The sequence below is a fragment of the Lepisma saccharinum genome, chromosome 22 (assembly GCF_977018435.1).
Source record: "Lepisma saccharinum chromosome 22, izLepSacc3.1, whole genome shotgun sequence".
Lineage (NCBI taxonomy): Eukaryota > Metazoa > Arthropoda > Insecta > Zygentoma > Lepismatidae > Lepisma > Lepisma saccharinum.
In genome coordinates this window covers 43,378,651-43,397,002 of record NC_139250.1, presented here as the reverse complement: position 1 = coordinate 43,397,002, position 18,352 = coordinate 43,378,651, and the positions used below count along the sequence as shown (strand labels likewise).

At 30.4% G+C, this 18,352-nt stretch overlaps 3 pseudogenes; 1 reads left to right on the top strand and 2 right to left on the bottom strand.

Annotated features, from left to right (window-relative positions):
• Positions 1–1,912: 1,912 nt before the first annotated feature.
• Positions 1,913–3,182, bottom strand: LOC146004835 (NADH-ubiquinone oxidoreductase chain 5 pseudogene; annotated as a pseudogene).
• Positions 3,183–3,307: 125 nt separating this feature from the next.
• Positions 3,308–5,041, bottom strand: LOC146004834 (NADH-ubiquinone oxidoreductase chain 4 pseudogene; annotated as a pseudogene).
• Positions 5,042–5,475: 434 nt separating this feature from the next.
• On the top strand, positions 5,476–6,666 carry LOC146004949 (cytochrome b pseudogene; annotated as a pseudogene).
• Positions 6,667–18,352: the final 11,686 nt, after the last annotated feature.

The window sequence follows — 18,352 nt, the reverse complement described above, 5'->3', positions numbered from 1 at the left end:
TACAATAATTCAATGATGACGAGATATTTCACGAGAAGGAACATATCAAGGATTACATACAAATCAAGTTATAATAGGGCTACGATGAGGTATAATTTTATTTATTATTTCAGAAGTACTATTTTTCGTATCATTTTTTTGAGCATTTTCCATAGAAGTTTGTCTCCAACAATTGAACTAGGAATAATATGACCCCCAAGGGGGATTACTCCATTTAACCCAATACAAGTACCTTTATTAAATACAGCAATTCTGTTAGCCTCAGGGGTAACAGTAACATGAGCTCATCATAGACTATTAGAAAAAAATCATTCACATACAATGCAAGCACTTATATTAACATTAATATTAGGAGTATATTTTACTATTCTTCAAGCATATGAATACTATGAGTCCCCATTTACTATTGCTGATGCAGTATATGGATCTACATTCTTTATAGCAACAGGATTTCACGGACTACATGTTATTATTGGATCAACATTCCTAGGAGTATGTTTAGCTCGACACATCTCATGTCATTTTTCACCAACACATCACTTCGGGTTTGAGGCAGCAGCATGATATTGACACTTCGTAGATGTAGTATGATTATTCCTTTATATTTCAATTTATTGATGAGGTAGATAGTTTACTTAGTATATTTAAAGTACATTTAACTTCCAATTAAAAAGGTTATAATAAAATAAAGTAAATAATTAATATAATTATAAGTACTTCATTATTAATTATAGTAATCACATCAATTGTAATAATATTATCCACACTACTATCAAAAAAAATAATTACAGACCGAGAAAAAAGATCACCATTTGAATGTGGATTTGACCCAAAATCCTCAGCACGAATCCCATTCTCTATAAAATTTTTTCTAATTGCAGTAATTTTTCTAATTTTTGATGTAGAAATTGTATTACTATTACCAATAACAGTTATTATTACTAATTCAAAATTAATATATTGACTATGTGTTAGACTCCTATTTCTATTAATTTTACTTTTAGGTTTGTATCATGAATGAACCCAAGGATCACTAGAATGAGCATACTAGAGTAATAGTTAATAATAACATTTGAGTTGCATTCAAAAGGTATTGAATTATTCAATTTACTTTATTAAGCAAGAAGCAAGAGCAATCAGTTTCGACCTGAATAAATTGGTATATATTACCCTTGCTTACTTGACTGAAGCCAAAGAAAGGCGGCATATTAATGTTAATAATAAAATTAGGGTTATCTCCTCAGTTAAGGGGTATATATATTATTAAGTGGGGGCTGCTAACTTCCATCCTTAGTGGTGAAATTCCATTAATACTCTTAACATTATTTCTTTAGTATAAAGTTACATTATCTTTTCATGATAAAGCTGAACTTTAAATAAGTTCAAGAAATGTTTACAGAATTATTTTATTCTTCCTAATAACTTCAATATTATGCTTTATTATAAGCTATATAAACACACATAAAGTATTAATAAAATTACTATTAAAAATGAAAATATAAAATAAATATTAAAATAATTAGAATGTATTAGTTGAATATTTAAAGAACCACTCCTTATATATTTATACACTCCCTGCCCCCCCATAAGTTCACTTCATCCATAATCAATAGCCTTAATATATAAACCCCCAGTAATAAATGAACTACCAATTAATCCACCAGATGATAAATAAGGTAAAAATCATATTCCTCCTAATAAATAATATATTATTTTATTATTAAAAAATGGATAAACATCAAACAAAAAAGATGTAATATTATATCCAATTCACCCCCCAATAAAATACAAATAACTGCCCCTATTTTCAAATTAAGGGGGATAATAACAACAAAAATAGAAGGAAAAAGTAATCATATTAACCCAGAACCCCCTACAACGGATAATAGTAGTAATCCTAATATACCTTTAAATATACCTCACCCCCCCTCATCAGAAAAGAATTGAAATGATGTACCTCTATAAGACTTACCAGCTAAATAATAATTTAATCGAAAACTATAGGCTATGGTTATACCCGTAGAAATTCATAATAAAACAAATATTACTAAATTAAAAGAAGATATACTTAATATTTCCAAAATTAAATCCTTAGAATAAAATCCAGCCAAAAATGGTATTCCACATAGGGCAAGACTAGAAACTATTATACAAGAAATAGTTATTGGTATTTTATTAATTAATCCCCCCATACAACGAATATCCTGAACATCCCCTATAATATGAATTAATACACCAGCACATAAAAACAATAAAGACTTAAATATAGCGTGTGTTAACAAGTGAAAAAATGATAACTCCTTTAATCCCATAGATAATGTTAATATTATTAAACCAAGCTGTCTTAATGTAGACAAAGCAATAATTTTCCTTAAGTCATATTCAAAATTAGCACCAATCCCAGCTATAAATATAGTTAGTCCAGATAATAATAAAAGTACCCTACCAAAAACAGTATATATCAATATGTCTCCAAAACGAATTAATAAATAAACTCCAGCAGTAACCAAAGTAGAAGAATGAACTAATGCAGAGACTGGGGTTGGTGCAGCTATAGCTGCCGGCAACCACGCAGAAAACGGAATTTGTGCACTCTTTGTTATTCCAGCAATAATAATAAATCTAGTAATTAATATTATATCAAAATCAGAAACTAATCATAAATAATAAATATAATTCCATCTACCATAATTTAATATTCAAGCAATAGATAACAAAATAAACACGTCACCAATTCGATTGGATAGAGCAGTTAATATCCCAGCAGAATAGGAACGAGCATTCTGATAATAAATTACTAGACAGTAAGAAACCAATCCTAGACCATCTCATCCTAAAATAACTCTAATAATATTAGGAGAAATAATTAAAAACATTATAGACCCAACAAATAATAAGACTAAAATAATAAATCGATTTATATTATAGTCTCCCTCCATATAAGAACCTCTATAATTAATAACCATAGAAGAGATATATATAACTAACCCTATAAAAATTAAAGATATCCAATCAAATAATATTGTTATAATAATGCTAGAACTATTCAAATTAACAATATTTCACTCAATAAAAATTGTAACATCCTTAATTAAAAATATTATCCCCAATAACAATAAAATTATTCTACTAATCAATAAAATAATAGATACTATGCTTGTAATAAAAAAATTAAAAACCATTGATTTAAGAACTTTTAGTTACCACTAAGCCCACAACTTACTATTCTATTTAAACTACTTAAATATTTTAAATTCAATGAAATATTGGAGAACAAAAAATAATTAAAAAATTTAATGGAAATAAATGACAAAATAATAATAAATATTCACGAATATTACTTCTTCAACAAGAAAATACACCAGAATAATATATTCCATGCTGAGTATAAGAATATAAATATAAAGTATAACCAGCACTTAAAAAATAAAGTAATGCAACACCCACAAAACTAAAATAAGACCACCCAATAATTCTATTTAATAAACTAATTTCACCCAGTAAGTTAATAGAGGGGGGGGCAGCCATATTAGTAATTCTTAATATAAATCATCACAAAGATAATCTAGGAATATAATTAATCATTCCCCTATTAATTAATATACTACGACTACCTAATCGTTCATAAGTAATATTTACCAGACAAAATATCCCAGAAGAACAAAGACCATGTGCTACTATTAAAGTAAGACCACCATTTATCCCCCACGCTCCTATAGTTATAATCCCTATTAAAACAAGGCCTATGTGTGCTACAGATGAATACGCAACCAAGGCCCTTAAATCAATTTGACGTATACAAACAAGACTAATTATTCAAATTCCAACAATTCTAATACCAAATCAAAAAATATTATATTTAATAGCTAATCTCTCGATACAAGAAATAATTCGCAAAATACCATATCCCCCAAGCTTTAATAAAATCCCAGCCAAAATTATAGATCCACTAACTGGAGCCTCAACATGAGCCCTAGGTAATCACAAATGAACCAAAAACATAGGTATTTTTACTAAAAAAGCAAACACCATTCTAACATACCAAACAAAATAATTTATATCAACATTAATATATCTAAATATGTGTATATATAACCCACCAACCTTATAATTTAATATAAAAATACCAACCAAAAGGGGTAAAGAAGCAAGTAATGTATAAAAAAGTAAATATACCCCCGCTTGTACTCGCTCTGGTTGATACCCTCACCCTAAAATTAAAAATAAAGTAGGTACTAATGATCCCTCAAAAAACAAATAAAATAAAAAAAAAATTATTCTTATAAAAGTCAATATTAATAATAATAATAAAATAATTAGTAAAAACATAAATCTACAAGGATAAAAATAAATAGATATAATACTATTTCTAGCCACTATTATTAAAAAGATAATTCAAATACTAAGCAAAATTAAAGAATAGGACATTACATCTAATCCAATAAAATAACCAGCCCCCCATACTCCTATACCAAATCACACTATTAATAAAAACAAAAATCCACCAAAAACAATAGAAATTTGAACCACCATTCATAAAGAACTATTAAATCTCAAAAGGATTAAAAATATAAAATAAAAAATATATTTTAACATTTTAATAATACAAAAGAATTAAAATAATCATTACCATGAGTGCGTGTAACTGATACTATAATAGAGAGACCAAGGGCCCCCTCACATACACAAAATGAAATAAATAATAAACAAAAGTAAGCTTCTTCCTGATTATTAATAAAATAATAAGTTATATATAAATATAAGGATAATACAATAAATTCAAGTCTTAATAGAGTGACTAATAAATGCCTACGTTGAGAAATAAAACATAAAAATCTAATAAATAAAATAATTAATATAAGTAATATGCTTAACATAAGTTTTTATAGTTTAATAAAAACAATGGTCTTGTAAATCATAAATGAATTAATAATTCTAAAAACATCAAGGAAGATATAATTATATCATCATTAGCTCCCAAAGCCAATATTTTTATTAAACTACTCCTTGATATTAAAATACAATGAATACTAATTACCATTATAATATTATTAGCACTAATAATACTATATATAAAACATCCACTATCTATAGGGGTTATACTAATTATACAAACTGTTACTGCATGTTTAACAATATCAACATTCCTAAAATCCACATGACTTTCCTATGTATTATTTCTAGTATTTTTAGGAGGAATATTAGTTCTATTTATTTATACAACAAGACTTACACCAAATGAAATATTCAAAATAAGAATAAAAATATTGGCTTTGGGTCTAACCCTAATATTATTATGTTTATTTATATTAATAATAATAGATCCATTATTAGTCCCCTCAATACTACAAAATATAGATACCTATACAACCTGAAGAAATACCCCCCCACTACCAGGAATAAAATTATATAATGAATCCATTATAATAATAACTACTATAACAGTAGTATATTTATTTATTACATTAATTGCAATTGTAAAAATTACTAGACTTTCACACGGCCCCCTAAAAATAATTAAATAATTACAAATGACAAAGCCAGCACGGATCTATCACCCCCTACTTAAGCTAGCAAATAATGCATTAGTGGACCTACCAGCCCCACTAAATATTTCATACTGATGAAATTTTGGTTCACTTATAGGAATGTGTCTTTCAATCCAAGTCTTAACAGGTCTTTTTTTAGCAATACATTATATTTCAAGAACAGATTTAGCCTTTTCTAGAGTAATACACATCTGCCGAGATGTAAACTATGGATGAATATTACGAACTATCCATGCCAATGGAGCCTCCATATTCTTTATTTGTATATACGTATATACATGTTGGACGAGGAATATATTATGGATCCTACTTATATTTTCACACATGATCTATTGGGGTTATAATTATATTAGCAACAATAGCAACAGCATTTGTTGGATATGTACTACCATGAGGTCAAATATCATTTTGAGGTGCTACAGTAATTACTAATTTACTCTCGGCAATTCCATATTTAGGAACTATATTAGTTCAATGAATTTGGGGTGGATTTGCAGTAGATAGTGCCACACTAACTCGATTTTTTGCCTTCCATTTCTTATTACCATTTATTTTAATAGCAATATCCATAGTTCATTTACTTTTTTTGCATCAAACCGGATCTAATAATCCACTATCTATCAATAGCAACATGGATAAAATTCCATTCCATCCATACTTCTCCATAAAAGATATATTAGGTTTTATACTTATAATTTTAATATTAATACAACTCTCATTGATATTTCCAACAACCTTAGGAGATCCTGAAAATTTTACCCCTGCAAATCCACTAGTAACCCCTGTACATATTCAGCCAGAATGATACTTTCTATTTGCATATGCCATTCTACGATCAATTCCAAATAAGCTTGGAGGAGTAGTAGCACTAGTATTATCTATTATAATTTTATTTATTATACCAATACACCATAAAAGAAATTTTCGTGGTCTACAATTTTACCCCTTAAATCAAGTATTATTTTGATTAATATTTGCAACCTTTATTTTATTAACCTGAATTGGGGCCCGGCCCGTAGAAACTCCATATATTACTACTGGACAAATATTAACAATTATATATTTTATATACTTCATTATATCCCCAGCAACCCTACTATTATGAGATAAAATTTAAAAAAAATGACTTCTTGACTGAAATTTTAAGTGTATGTCTTGAAAACATAAAATAGAATATAAATATTCTAGAAGTCTTCACATTCTAATTATTATGCAACTAAATATAAATTGATACAATCAGGCCCCTAAAACCAACAAAAAAAATAAGTAATTCAAAGAAACCGGAAGAAAACTCCTTCAAGCTAAATATATAAGTTTATCATAACGAAATCGTGGTAGCGTACCTCGAATTCAAATATAAATAAAGCCTAAAAAAATAACCCTTAAATAAAAAAGATAAGAGAAATGATATCCCCCCAATAATAAAATTCTAAATAAAACACTTATAAATAAAATACTAGCATATTCAGATATAAAAATTAAAGCAAAACCACCAGCACTATACTCAATATTAAACCCAGAAACAAGTTCAGACTCCCCCTCAGCAAAATCAAAAGGAGTTCGATTAGTTTCAGCTAAACAAGAACTCAATCAGGCTAGCGCCAATGGTATAGCAATAAAAATAAACCATAAATAATCCTGAAAGACATTGAATAAAAGTAAATTATAGCCACCAATTAAAAAAATAAAAGATAATAAGATTAATACTAATCTAACCTCATAAGAAATAGTTTGAGCAACGGCTCGAAGCCCACCAAGTAATGCATAATTAGAATTAGATGACCACCCAGCAGATATTACTCTATATACTCCCATTCTTATACAACATAAAAAGAAAAACACCCCCAAATAAAAATTAAACAATAAGGTATGATATGGAAAAACAACCCAAACAACCAAAGATAAAAATAAACTAAAAACTGGAGATATATAATATGGGTAATAGTTTCTTAAAGTAGGTAATGTTTGCTCCTTAGTAAATAATTTAACTGCATCAGCAAAAGGCTGAAAAATCCCACAAATACCAACCCGATTAGGTCCCCTACGAATTTGAATATAACCTAACACCCTACGCTCAAATAAAGTAAAAAAAGCAACTCTAATTAAAACACACACAACTAAAATAATAAAAGAAATAATTCCAATAAATAAATCTAATATCATCCACTATAAAAAGAAATTTATCTTCATTATTGAATTCTAAATTCAATGCACTTCTCTGCCATAATAGTAATTATTATTAATCAAACATATATAATATAAGTATTTGGTCCTTTCGTACTAAAACACTCTTAATATTAAGAGATAGAAACCAACCTGGCTCACGCCGGTTTGAACTCAGATCATGTAAGAAATTAAAGGTCGAACAGACCATCAAATTTGAAATGCTACACCCAAATGATATCTTAATCCAACATCGAGGTCGCAACCCCTCCTGTCGATAAGATCTCTCAAGAAAGATTACGCTGTTATCCCTAAGGTAACTTATTCTTTAAATCACTAAAAATGGATCCCAAATAACAAAAATTATTGAATATTAAATAAAAAAGAGCTAATTATTATCTTCCCATCACCCCAACGAAATATTATTAAATAATATATATAATTATACTGCTAATCAAAACATCATTAAAATAATATAAAGATCTATAGGGTCTTATCGTCCCCTTAAAAAAATAAAGCCTTTTCACTTTAAAGTAAAATTATACATTAATTAACTAAAGACAGTCTATTCCTCGTCCAACCATTCATTCTAGCCCCCAATTAAAAGACTAATGATTATGCTACCTTCGCACGGTCAAAATACCGCGGCCATTAAACAAGTGTCATTGGGCAGGTTATACTTCATATAAAAATCATGAAAAGATGTTTTTGATAAACAGGCGAGAATAAATTTTGCCTAATTCCTTTAATTAATTAAATAAATATACTAATAGAATCATAATTTCAAAATAAAACCAATTAAAACATATAATTAAGTAAGAAAGTAAAACCAAACTAAATTTTTAATAAAATTTCAAATAAATTATAACAAAATTACAAAAATTAGCAATCTCCAAACCAATAAATATAATAGTTTATTATAAAGTTATAACCAACATATTAACCAGAAGCACATCCCCCTAGTCATAACTAAGCATTAATATTATAGTATATATTAATATAAAAAATATTAAAATGTAAAGCTATATTAAATATAATTCCCTAATAACTAGATATAAGGTAAGTCGAATAACATTTTATTACAAGTAGCAATTTTAACAGAAAAATATAACACTTTTACCTTAAAATTAATTCTACTAGCTCCTCACCCTTCGAGAAAACAGAATATTCAATTAAAATTTAATCCTCCCTGATACAAAAGGTACGATTATTAACATCTCCTGTAATAAAAATTAATATTTCATATATTTAATAAGTCCAACACTGTACTAATAACCTATAACAAAATAATTCATATGTACTAATCATATAACCAACCACAATAAAATTCCTTTTCATATATAAACAATTTATAAACAAAATTCAAATAGTAATAAAATTTCTATCAAAATATATCGAATTGCACGACTAACTACTCAATGTAAATGAGTATTCTAACTAACAGAAATATTTTGATACTACTCAAACTAGGCACACCTTCCGGTACGCCTACTATGTTACGACTTATCTCACCTATATAAATGAGAGCGACGGGCGATGTGTGCATGCCCTAGAGCTAACTAAACCAAAATGCTATTCTAAAACAAAATTACAATTAAATCCAATTTCAAACATAATTACAACATATTATCCAAATCAACATAATGTAACCCATCTCCACCTACTAATAAGCTGCACCTTGACCTGAAATATATTCCAATAGAAAAAAAAACATATATATTTAAATATTCAAACTACGGCGGTATACAAACTGATATTTTACAATAATAGGTCAAATAAAACGCGGAATATCGATTACGGAACAGGTTCCTCTAAATAGAATAAAGCACCGCCAAATTCTTTGAGTTTCAAGATCATAACTAATACTACTCAAACCAAATTCACAATGATAATAATAGGGTATCTAATCCTAGTTTAATATATCACCTTTATAGAATTAATAAAAATAAAGAACAAATTATATTAAAAATTTCACCCAATAAATAAAACATGAACAACCAAAAATCAATTATTACTACAATTAAGTCAACAGCCCTCCACTTATGTCCCCACGTCTAACCGCGGCAGCTGGCACGAATTTAGCCGGACAAAATAAATATTAAAATTCAAAATTCTGTAATCTAATTTACATTAAAATTAAACAAACCCACACACTGCGAGCTAAATCAAAGTACACCGTTTCAACCCATAAAAAATTGACGGAAATTTTTCCTCTCTTTAATAAATACATATGTAAAATTTAACTAGGGAGATTTAAGCTAGAATAAAACTTTAATTTAAAAATATAAAGAGAGGTTCCTTATTATTACATATTATGTATTATATTAAATTAAATTATAATTAGAAATTATCTCACGAAAATTTCCCCCTCTATATTTTTTTACTCACTTTCCCGTACTATATAGAACACAATTTTTTTTCCCTCAAAATTGTGTTCTATATAGATATATTAACTTCTTTTTTCTCTAGACTCAATAAGTGTTAAAATGACATGTTAATTAAGTCAATTACTTTAAGTTAGACTACAAAAACTTAAAAAAAATTAGATAAAATTAAAATCAATTCTGAAGTATTTTATATTATTTAATAAATAGGTTCTACTTATTGATCATAACAATAAAAATCTAATAAATAATATTATTAGCCCACTATTATAATTTAATTATAAATAAGATGTCTGAAAAAGAATTACCATGATAGGGTAAAGTATACATGAAACTTAACATGTTCTTATTAAATTCATTTTTTATAAAAAATGAATTTTTATAACTGAAAGAATTAAACTTTCTCCAATGGCATCAAACCCCATAGTGCATCATACACCAAAATATAATAAAAAGGTAAGCTAATTAAGCTAGAGGGCTCATACCCCACATATGAAGGTTTATAATTAATCCTTCCCTTTTTAATGCTCACAACCCCCAAAAAAATAATATTCCTATTGACCCTCACAATAGGAACCCTCCTTTCCATTTCTTCCACCTCATGATATGGAGCCTGGATAGGCTTAGAAATTAATTTAATATCTTTTATTCCATTAATTTCCACACCAAATAATCAACGAAACACAGAAGCATTAGCATCATCAATAATTTTGGCCGCAGCATTAATTATAATTAATGCTGTAAATTTCAATGTACAAACCCAACTTCTAATTATAGCTTTATTAATAAAAATAGGAGCTGCTCCATTTCACATTTGAATACCAGAAGTTATAGAAGGAATGACATGAATTAACTGTCTAGTAATAACAACTATTCAAAAAATTGCTCCATCAACATTACTTAGATATGTAATTGACAATTTAAGTATAATTCTAATTTTAACAATTAGAACATCAGCAATTATTGGGGCAATTGGAGGATTAAATCAAACCTCATTACGAAAAATTATAGCCTTTTCATCAATTAACATGGTCACGTAGTAACTGTTTCGGGATTCTGGAAAACGTTTGAGCTATGTAGAAGCAATATATTCTCCTGTGACGACCTTGAGTGAAAAAGTTGCGAATTTCTTTCTGATTTTCTAAAATTACGTCGTCGAAGACCACTACTGAATTTTCATGACACTTGTCGAGTGGTTTTATTTCCGATTCGAAAGTTGCTATGTCCAGTCCCTCGTACAATTTAATCAGTGGCCGATATTTTGGTTGTTCCAAACTTTTCGAAAACACGTACAGGTGCCTGTTATCCCAATCTAACTAATTAGGTGCGAGGAGAAAATTGTCAATGAACGTAGTTTTTCCACAACCGGAAGGACCGACGATCAAGCATCGAATGTTGTCGGGTAGCATCTCGCCGTTCTTTTATTAGTTCTACATTTATAATCTGGTAGACGCTTCATCAAGTTCCACGTTGTCACAAGGTCACTTCGTTCGCATTGATCCAACTCTTTTCCGGAAGTCCCAGCCATTTCACCAAAAGATTGTTATTTTTTCTCCGCAAAACTTTATCGATGAAGTACGTGTCGGGGTATTTAGTTTTAGAAAGATTCTCTTCGTAAAATCTTCCTTTCAAACTTTCACCGCTACTATCCTTTATTTTATACGTGTGACGGTTTCCGGGTAGAACTCGTACTACGATAAAAAGATCCGTACTCCAATTTTTTGTGAATCCCTTCTCGAACGTACGTTTGAATTTGCTGATCCTCACCTGATCTCCGATCTTCTATTTAGGTTTTTTGGTCGTGGGACGGTACTTTGGACAATAAACTGTAGAAATTAATCGCCCCTCGTCAGATTTAGTAACGTCGACGGGTTTCATGCGTATCGTGCTGTGAACGGTGTGATTGTAATCGTCAACGAGTTCCTGAAGAAAGTCGACCCATTTGTAATTTCCCTGAAGCGTGAACCATTTCCACATACGCGTTTTCAAGGTTCGATAGAAACGTTCAACTATGCTGGCTTATATGTGACTGAAAGTGGAATAATGATAAATGTTTTGATCTTTTACGAATTGCTGGAAGACGGAGTTGTAAAATTCTTTTCCATGGTCCGTTTGAAGGAATCGAGGTGGTCGTCTGCCACTTTCATCGAAAATTGTTTCGAATGTTTCGACTACGCATGTTCCCGTTTTGGTTTTTAGATTTATAGGCCACGCGAATTTTGAAAATATATCTATGACGGTGAGGAGGTACCTCTTGCCCTTGTTGATTTTATGTATTTTTTTAAATTACCGCTGCCAATTTCCACGAGGTCATATTGCGACAGATCGTCTATTCCTTTATCACCACAGACAAACGTTTGTAGTTGCGACGTGCAGGTTTGTGCAACTCGTTCGCGATTACCTCTCTAGACATTGAGTGAGAGATTTTGTTTGAAGAGAATGACTAACGTGATCGGATGTTTCGACGGTGGCAATTCGCTGGTATTTCGAATAAATAATTTGTCATATGAGCTCACAACAAAAACCGTAAGGTCCTCGTCTTTTTGTGTTTCACATAAGGAATGAGTTTCGTTCCAGTACGCCAAAGGAATATTTCCTGCCTTCTCGCTTACTTATTAACGCCATTGTAGGAATAGCGAGCTGTTTTCCATGTGCCCAATACGAAAATTCATACAGTTCTATTATGCCGTCGATTAAATATCTGTGATATGGGCGATGGGGATGCAACATGTACAACTTGTTGCCTTCAACGAACGTGGAAGTTCTTTGCTGATTCGGTATGCTGTTCATTTAGGTAGCGTGCAAGGTGAACAACTTGGCAATTTTAGTATCGAAAGTAACGAGATTACTGTGAACGTGTCCAAGTTTATTTTCTATGGGCAACAAATGCTCGACGATGATATCCGTTACAGACGAAACCGATGGTTTGACTTTTATACGTGGTGACGCAAGAATGGGTATTGCCTTATCTAACGTAAGTAAGTGTTTCGCAGGTTGAGAATCTGTCCAAATTTCGAAAAACCTTCCTTGGACATACTTTTGAAACCTTTTCACCGCAAATACAATGCACAATGCTCCCTTTTGGTGCATAGGATATTGCAATTCATGTTTGATAACGTACATGATATGCATTCTATTGTATGAAGCTGCCCATTTATCTTGTGGCATAATTGTGCTCCTAGACCATTTTGCGCAGCACCGCATTGCACTACCAAATATTGATTCTGATCATATGGCATCAGAACTTTAGCACTTACCAATGCCTGTTTTGCAGCTTCAAATTGCTTGTGACACGAATCAGTCCACTTCCACATGACATTCTTCCTTAACAGATTATATAATTCAGACAGTATTATCGATAAATTGGGCACACATCTCCTATAAAAATTGATTTCACCAAGAAATACTTTTACCTCACGAACGTTACGTGGCTCAGGACATTACAATAATGCTTTCGTTTTCTTTTCTGACGGTGTAATACCTGTCCTACTCAGCACATATCCCAGATATTCTACTTCATGTACAAACCATACACATTTGTCCCAATTAATCTTAACGTTGTGTTCTGTTAAAAGCTGCAGAACTTCCAGTGTTCGTACACACCTTTCATGCATTCCTTTCCTTGATATGAACAAATGGCCTTGATATGATATGACATAATTCAAACCGTGAAATATATCTTCAATTGTCTTCTGAAATATTTGGGAAGATACACTAACTCCAAATGGTAGTCTCATATGTCGAACTAAGCCCTAGGGGTATTCATAACGAGCAATTGCTTTGCCTGGTTGTCTAATGCTATTTGTAAATAAGCTCTCTTCAGGTCCAAAGAAACAAATGTATCGTGGCCATTCACCTTTGGAAAAATTTCATCAATTCTTTCAAAGAATATGTTACATTTTCCACAAACCTATTAATTGTGTTCTTAAAATCACAACACAAGCGTACATTATCATCTGTCTTTGCAACTACAACCATTGGACTCGCCCACTTACTAAATTCCACCTTTTCCCAAAATATTTTGGTCAATCAACTTGTCCAAATCGTCCTTTACTTTATACCGAATGCAATGTTGTAAAACTTCTTAAAAATAGGCGTAGCACCTGCTTTCATAGGTATCTTTTCTCTATAACCTATTATGGGTTGAAACAAATCTTCACTGTAATTCACTTTGATTAATCCTGTAACCAGCAATCTATCTATGAGTTTTCTCACATCATCTACTCACACAAATTCTTTATGTAAAGTATTATATTGCTTGATACCACTACCGGTTTCAAGTTGGTTCTAGATAGGTTTAATAAGATTCTTGTATTTGTCCCCACTGCTCGACTTAACACGATTTTGACTGGCATCGGTATTTTGATATAAGGTATCAGATAGTATCAAAATATCTGAGTAACTCTGATAATCTTCTTCTGTAAATTTTTTTGGGTAGCTGGAAAATCTGCATAATTTTTAGCAGTTGGAGATACCAGCTCATTTTTGAGATTTTTATTTTGTTCTGTGACACTCTTAATCTTTTTACCGAGACCACTGATTGCATCGATAATTGGTTAGTGTTTGGCGTTTGTGTTGTTCATATAATACTCGAATCTCTGATTTACAACCTTTGAAACGTTTGGACAGGTAATCACGTAATTTCAAATTATCTTCAATTTTATGTTTTGATATATTTATTTTTTGATTAGAGGTTATTTTATATCGTTTCAACGTTCAAAAGGTCGTTGATTTTATTTCTAAACTTTCCATTGTTAGGTTTTCTAGTCATGTCGATGGTAACAAATCCAAAATCGTCACTGTTCCAACAAGATGAACAGAATTTCAAAAATTGGTTATAATTTAAGTCTCCCCCTCGTAATCATCGTATAAATGTTTCAAATTACTATGATCTTGACGAAACAAACAAATTAGGTTTGTATTATCTCGTAGTAATTCTTTAGGAATTTTGGAATAAGTTTGAGCTAAATAAAAGCATTGTGACGACCCTGCATAAAGAAATTTCGGATTTCGTTTTGATTTTCTAGAATGACATCATCAAAAACTACAACAGAATTTTTCAAACAATCATTGAGAGGTTTTACTTTTGATGCAAATTTAGCTATGTTAAGTCCCCAGTCAGCTTCATAAGTTGCTGATATTTCGGTTGTTCAGAACTTTTAGAGAATACATACAGGTGTATATTTTCCCAATCTAGCCAATTAGGAGAAATCAGGATATTGTCTACCAGCAGAGTGTATTTCCACAACCAGAGGGGCCTACAATGAGGCAACTTATATTATCAGGTAACAACTCCCCATTTTTTTACTGGTTTCCACTAAATCTGGTAACCGCTGTCCCACATTCCATGTTGGTGTCAAAGAATCACCTGGTTTGCTTCTATCCAATTTCTTTCTGGCAGTCCTAGCCATTGAACATACAATTTATTATTTTTCTTACGTAATATTTTCTCAATTAAATATGTATCTCGATATTTTGTTTTACTGAGTTCCTCTTCATAAAATCTCCCCTTCAATATTTTATTATAATTATCTTTTATGATATATGTATTTCTATTCCCTGGTAAAACTTGAACTACAGTGAATAACTCTGTACTGAAATTCTTGGTGAATCCCTTCTCAAATAAATGTTTAAATTTACTGACTCTCACCTGTTCTCCTATTTTGTATTTTGGTTTCTTGGTAGTGTATTTATATTTCTGACAATAAACAGTAGAAATCAACCCAGATTCACCAGACTTGGTTGCCTCAGCAGGTTTCATGTGAATAGTTCTGTGTACTGAATTAATATAATTATGAACTAGCTCGGGTAAAATTTGTAGACTAAATTGCCTCCACATGCGATTTTTTAATGTTCTGTTGAATTCTTTTCTACTATACGAGCATTAAGATCACTGTATGTAGAATAATGTTTAATATTATGTTGATTAATTAGCTTGGTAAATGTAGAATTGTAAAATTCTTTTCCTCTATCTGTTTGCAAATATTTTGGTACCCTACCTTGCTCAAAAATAAATTTAAAAGCCTCGGTAACAAAAGTACCTGTCTTGGATGTTAGAGGAATAGCCCATGCATATTTACAGAATGTATCAATAACTGTGAGCATATATTTGTAATCATGATTTATCTTATGCAAATTTTTTAAAGTTCCTTTGCTCATTTTTATAAGATCAGCTTGAAACAAATTGTCTACACCTTTCGTTGCCACAATCAATCGTTTGTAGTTGCGACGAGCTGGTCTCTGTAATTCATTATCTATATCTTGTCTTTACATCGGGTGATATAAGAAAATATGACATAAAATGGATTATTTTCAGGGTATAATGGTTTCACTTCAAATAATAATTGGTCACCAGCTTCCACACGAAAACCAGATAATTGTTCATCCTCATGTATTTTATATTTCTTTGCACATGCATCCCAATATGCAATAGGTATCTGAAGTGCTCTATAAACACCATTTTTTCTCTGTATGCTGAAATTTGGTACTTCTATATGTTTTCCCTTCTTTACATAGCCAAATTTTAAAAACATAATATTACCATCAAGAAAAAATCATGAGAATGAGTGTAGGGATACAATTTGTAAACATTACCTGCATTAACATGAGTCCAGTGCCCTCGTACATTTGCTACACTCTCAAGTCTAACTATCTCAACAGTGAAAAACAATTCAAGATCGTCTAATCTGCTTAATACTGATTCTTGATATTCGTTTATGGTGCGTACCACTTCATCGTAGCTAGGTTTGATTTTCACATTGACATGCAATTGTTTAAATTGTTATTTGAGATCATGAAGTTGCGAAGTAGAACTTGATAAAGCAGTTTCTTGATTTGTTTCGAGGGTACTGATTTGTAGGTTAATGTTAGAAATAATCTCTTGTAAATTTTCTACAAGTCACAATTTGGTATTCTGGCTCAAGATCTTGTACTTGATTTCTGATTTCTTCAAACAATACATCAAGTTCGTTGATAGGCAAAGTAGCGATGGTGTCTTGAAATACAGCAATTTCCGCTTGAATATTCTTGATGTCCTCTGACTTGAGTATTCGATTTATTGCTCTTTTTTACTTCGGGGAAGTGGGTAAATTAGTTACAATATTTTCAAGTGTGGTCAAAGCTTGTTTGACAGCATCTAACTCCGTAGCACCTGCAACATTGATCAAAGCATCTTTAAGTTGTTGTATGTCATCTTGTGTAGGTGTAGATTGTTGAAATATTTGCAATTTATTCTGTATGGTATGTATGAGATGATGAAAATGGGATAATTCAGATTCGGTATTAAGGTTTTCCAGCTTGGTAATCTGTTCTTGAATTATGTTTAAAGATTCGGTTATGCTTGGCATCTTGAATTCCAGAGTTTACTGTACATTTGTCAATTCATTTCTCATGGCTGTCAAATTGTCTTCAATATGAGATTTGGCTTGAACTTCTGTTATGGCCCTGTGTAACTGATCTGTTTGCAATTCAGTTTTAATATTTTCTAGTGTAGGAATTTCGAAAGATTGAAATTGCCTTCGTAATTCGAGAATACTAGTATTAAGCTGTTCGTACTGCTCTTGTGTTTTGATATTTTGAATAATAGAAAGCAGTTCGGTACGAATAGTATTTGCTGGCATGTTTAATTCTTGTTTTAATTGTTCTGCTAATACTGCTATTAACTTAAAAACAGTATCTACACATTTCAGACGTAAAAATTAATCAGAATATACACATTTTGAGAAATAATTATATACGCAGCACTACACAGCACTGCACTGCACTGTAAAATAACTCAAAATCAGTATGAATATATCTATTTCTTTTAAAAAATATAACAATTGTAAATATATGCTTAAAATATACTGATATAGTCTCATAAAGTAAATTTTGCCCCGGTATGAGTTGAGCTTTGATAAAAAAAAAACATAATTATTCTTTATACTATAAGAATAGTAAAATGTGATTTTTTTTAGATATTTTCCCTTTGAAAATTATCCGAAATCAGGGTAAAATAAATAGCAAATAAATCTTTACAAACGAATCATATCTATCTACTTATATATGTATATATATATAAATACTCATTATGGTGAATCCTAAAGGTATTAGTAGTGCATATTGATTGTTTCAACGCAATACTTAGTACGAGTGTTTTTGTAGTCTTTTTTTTATCAATTGAAAATCAGTTTTTGACATATAATGACAATTTTTTGTCATGTTTTGTCGATGTTTTAGCGCTTAGCGATGTTTTAGCAAAATTTCCTATTTTTCTCT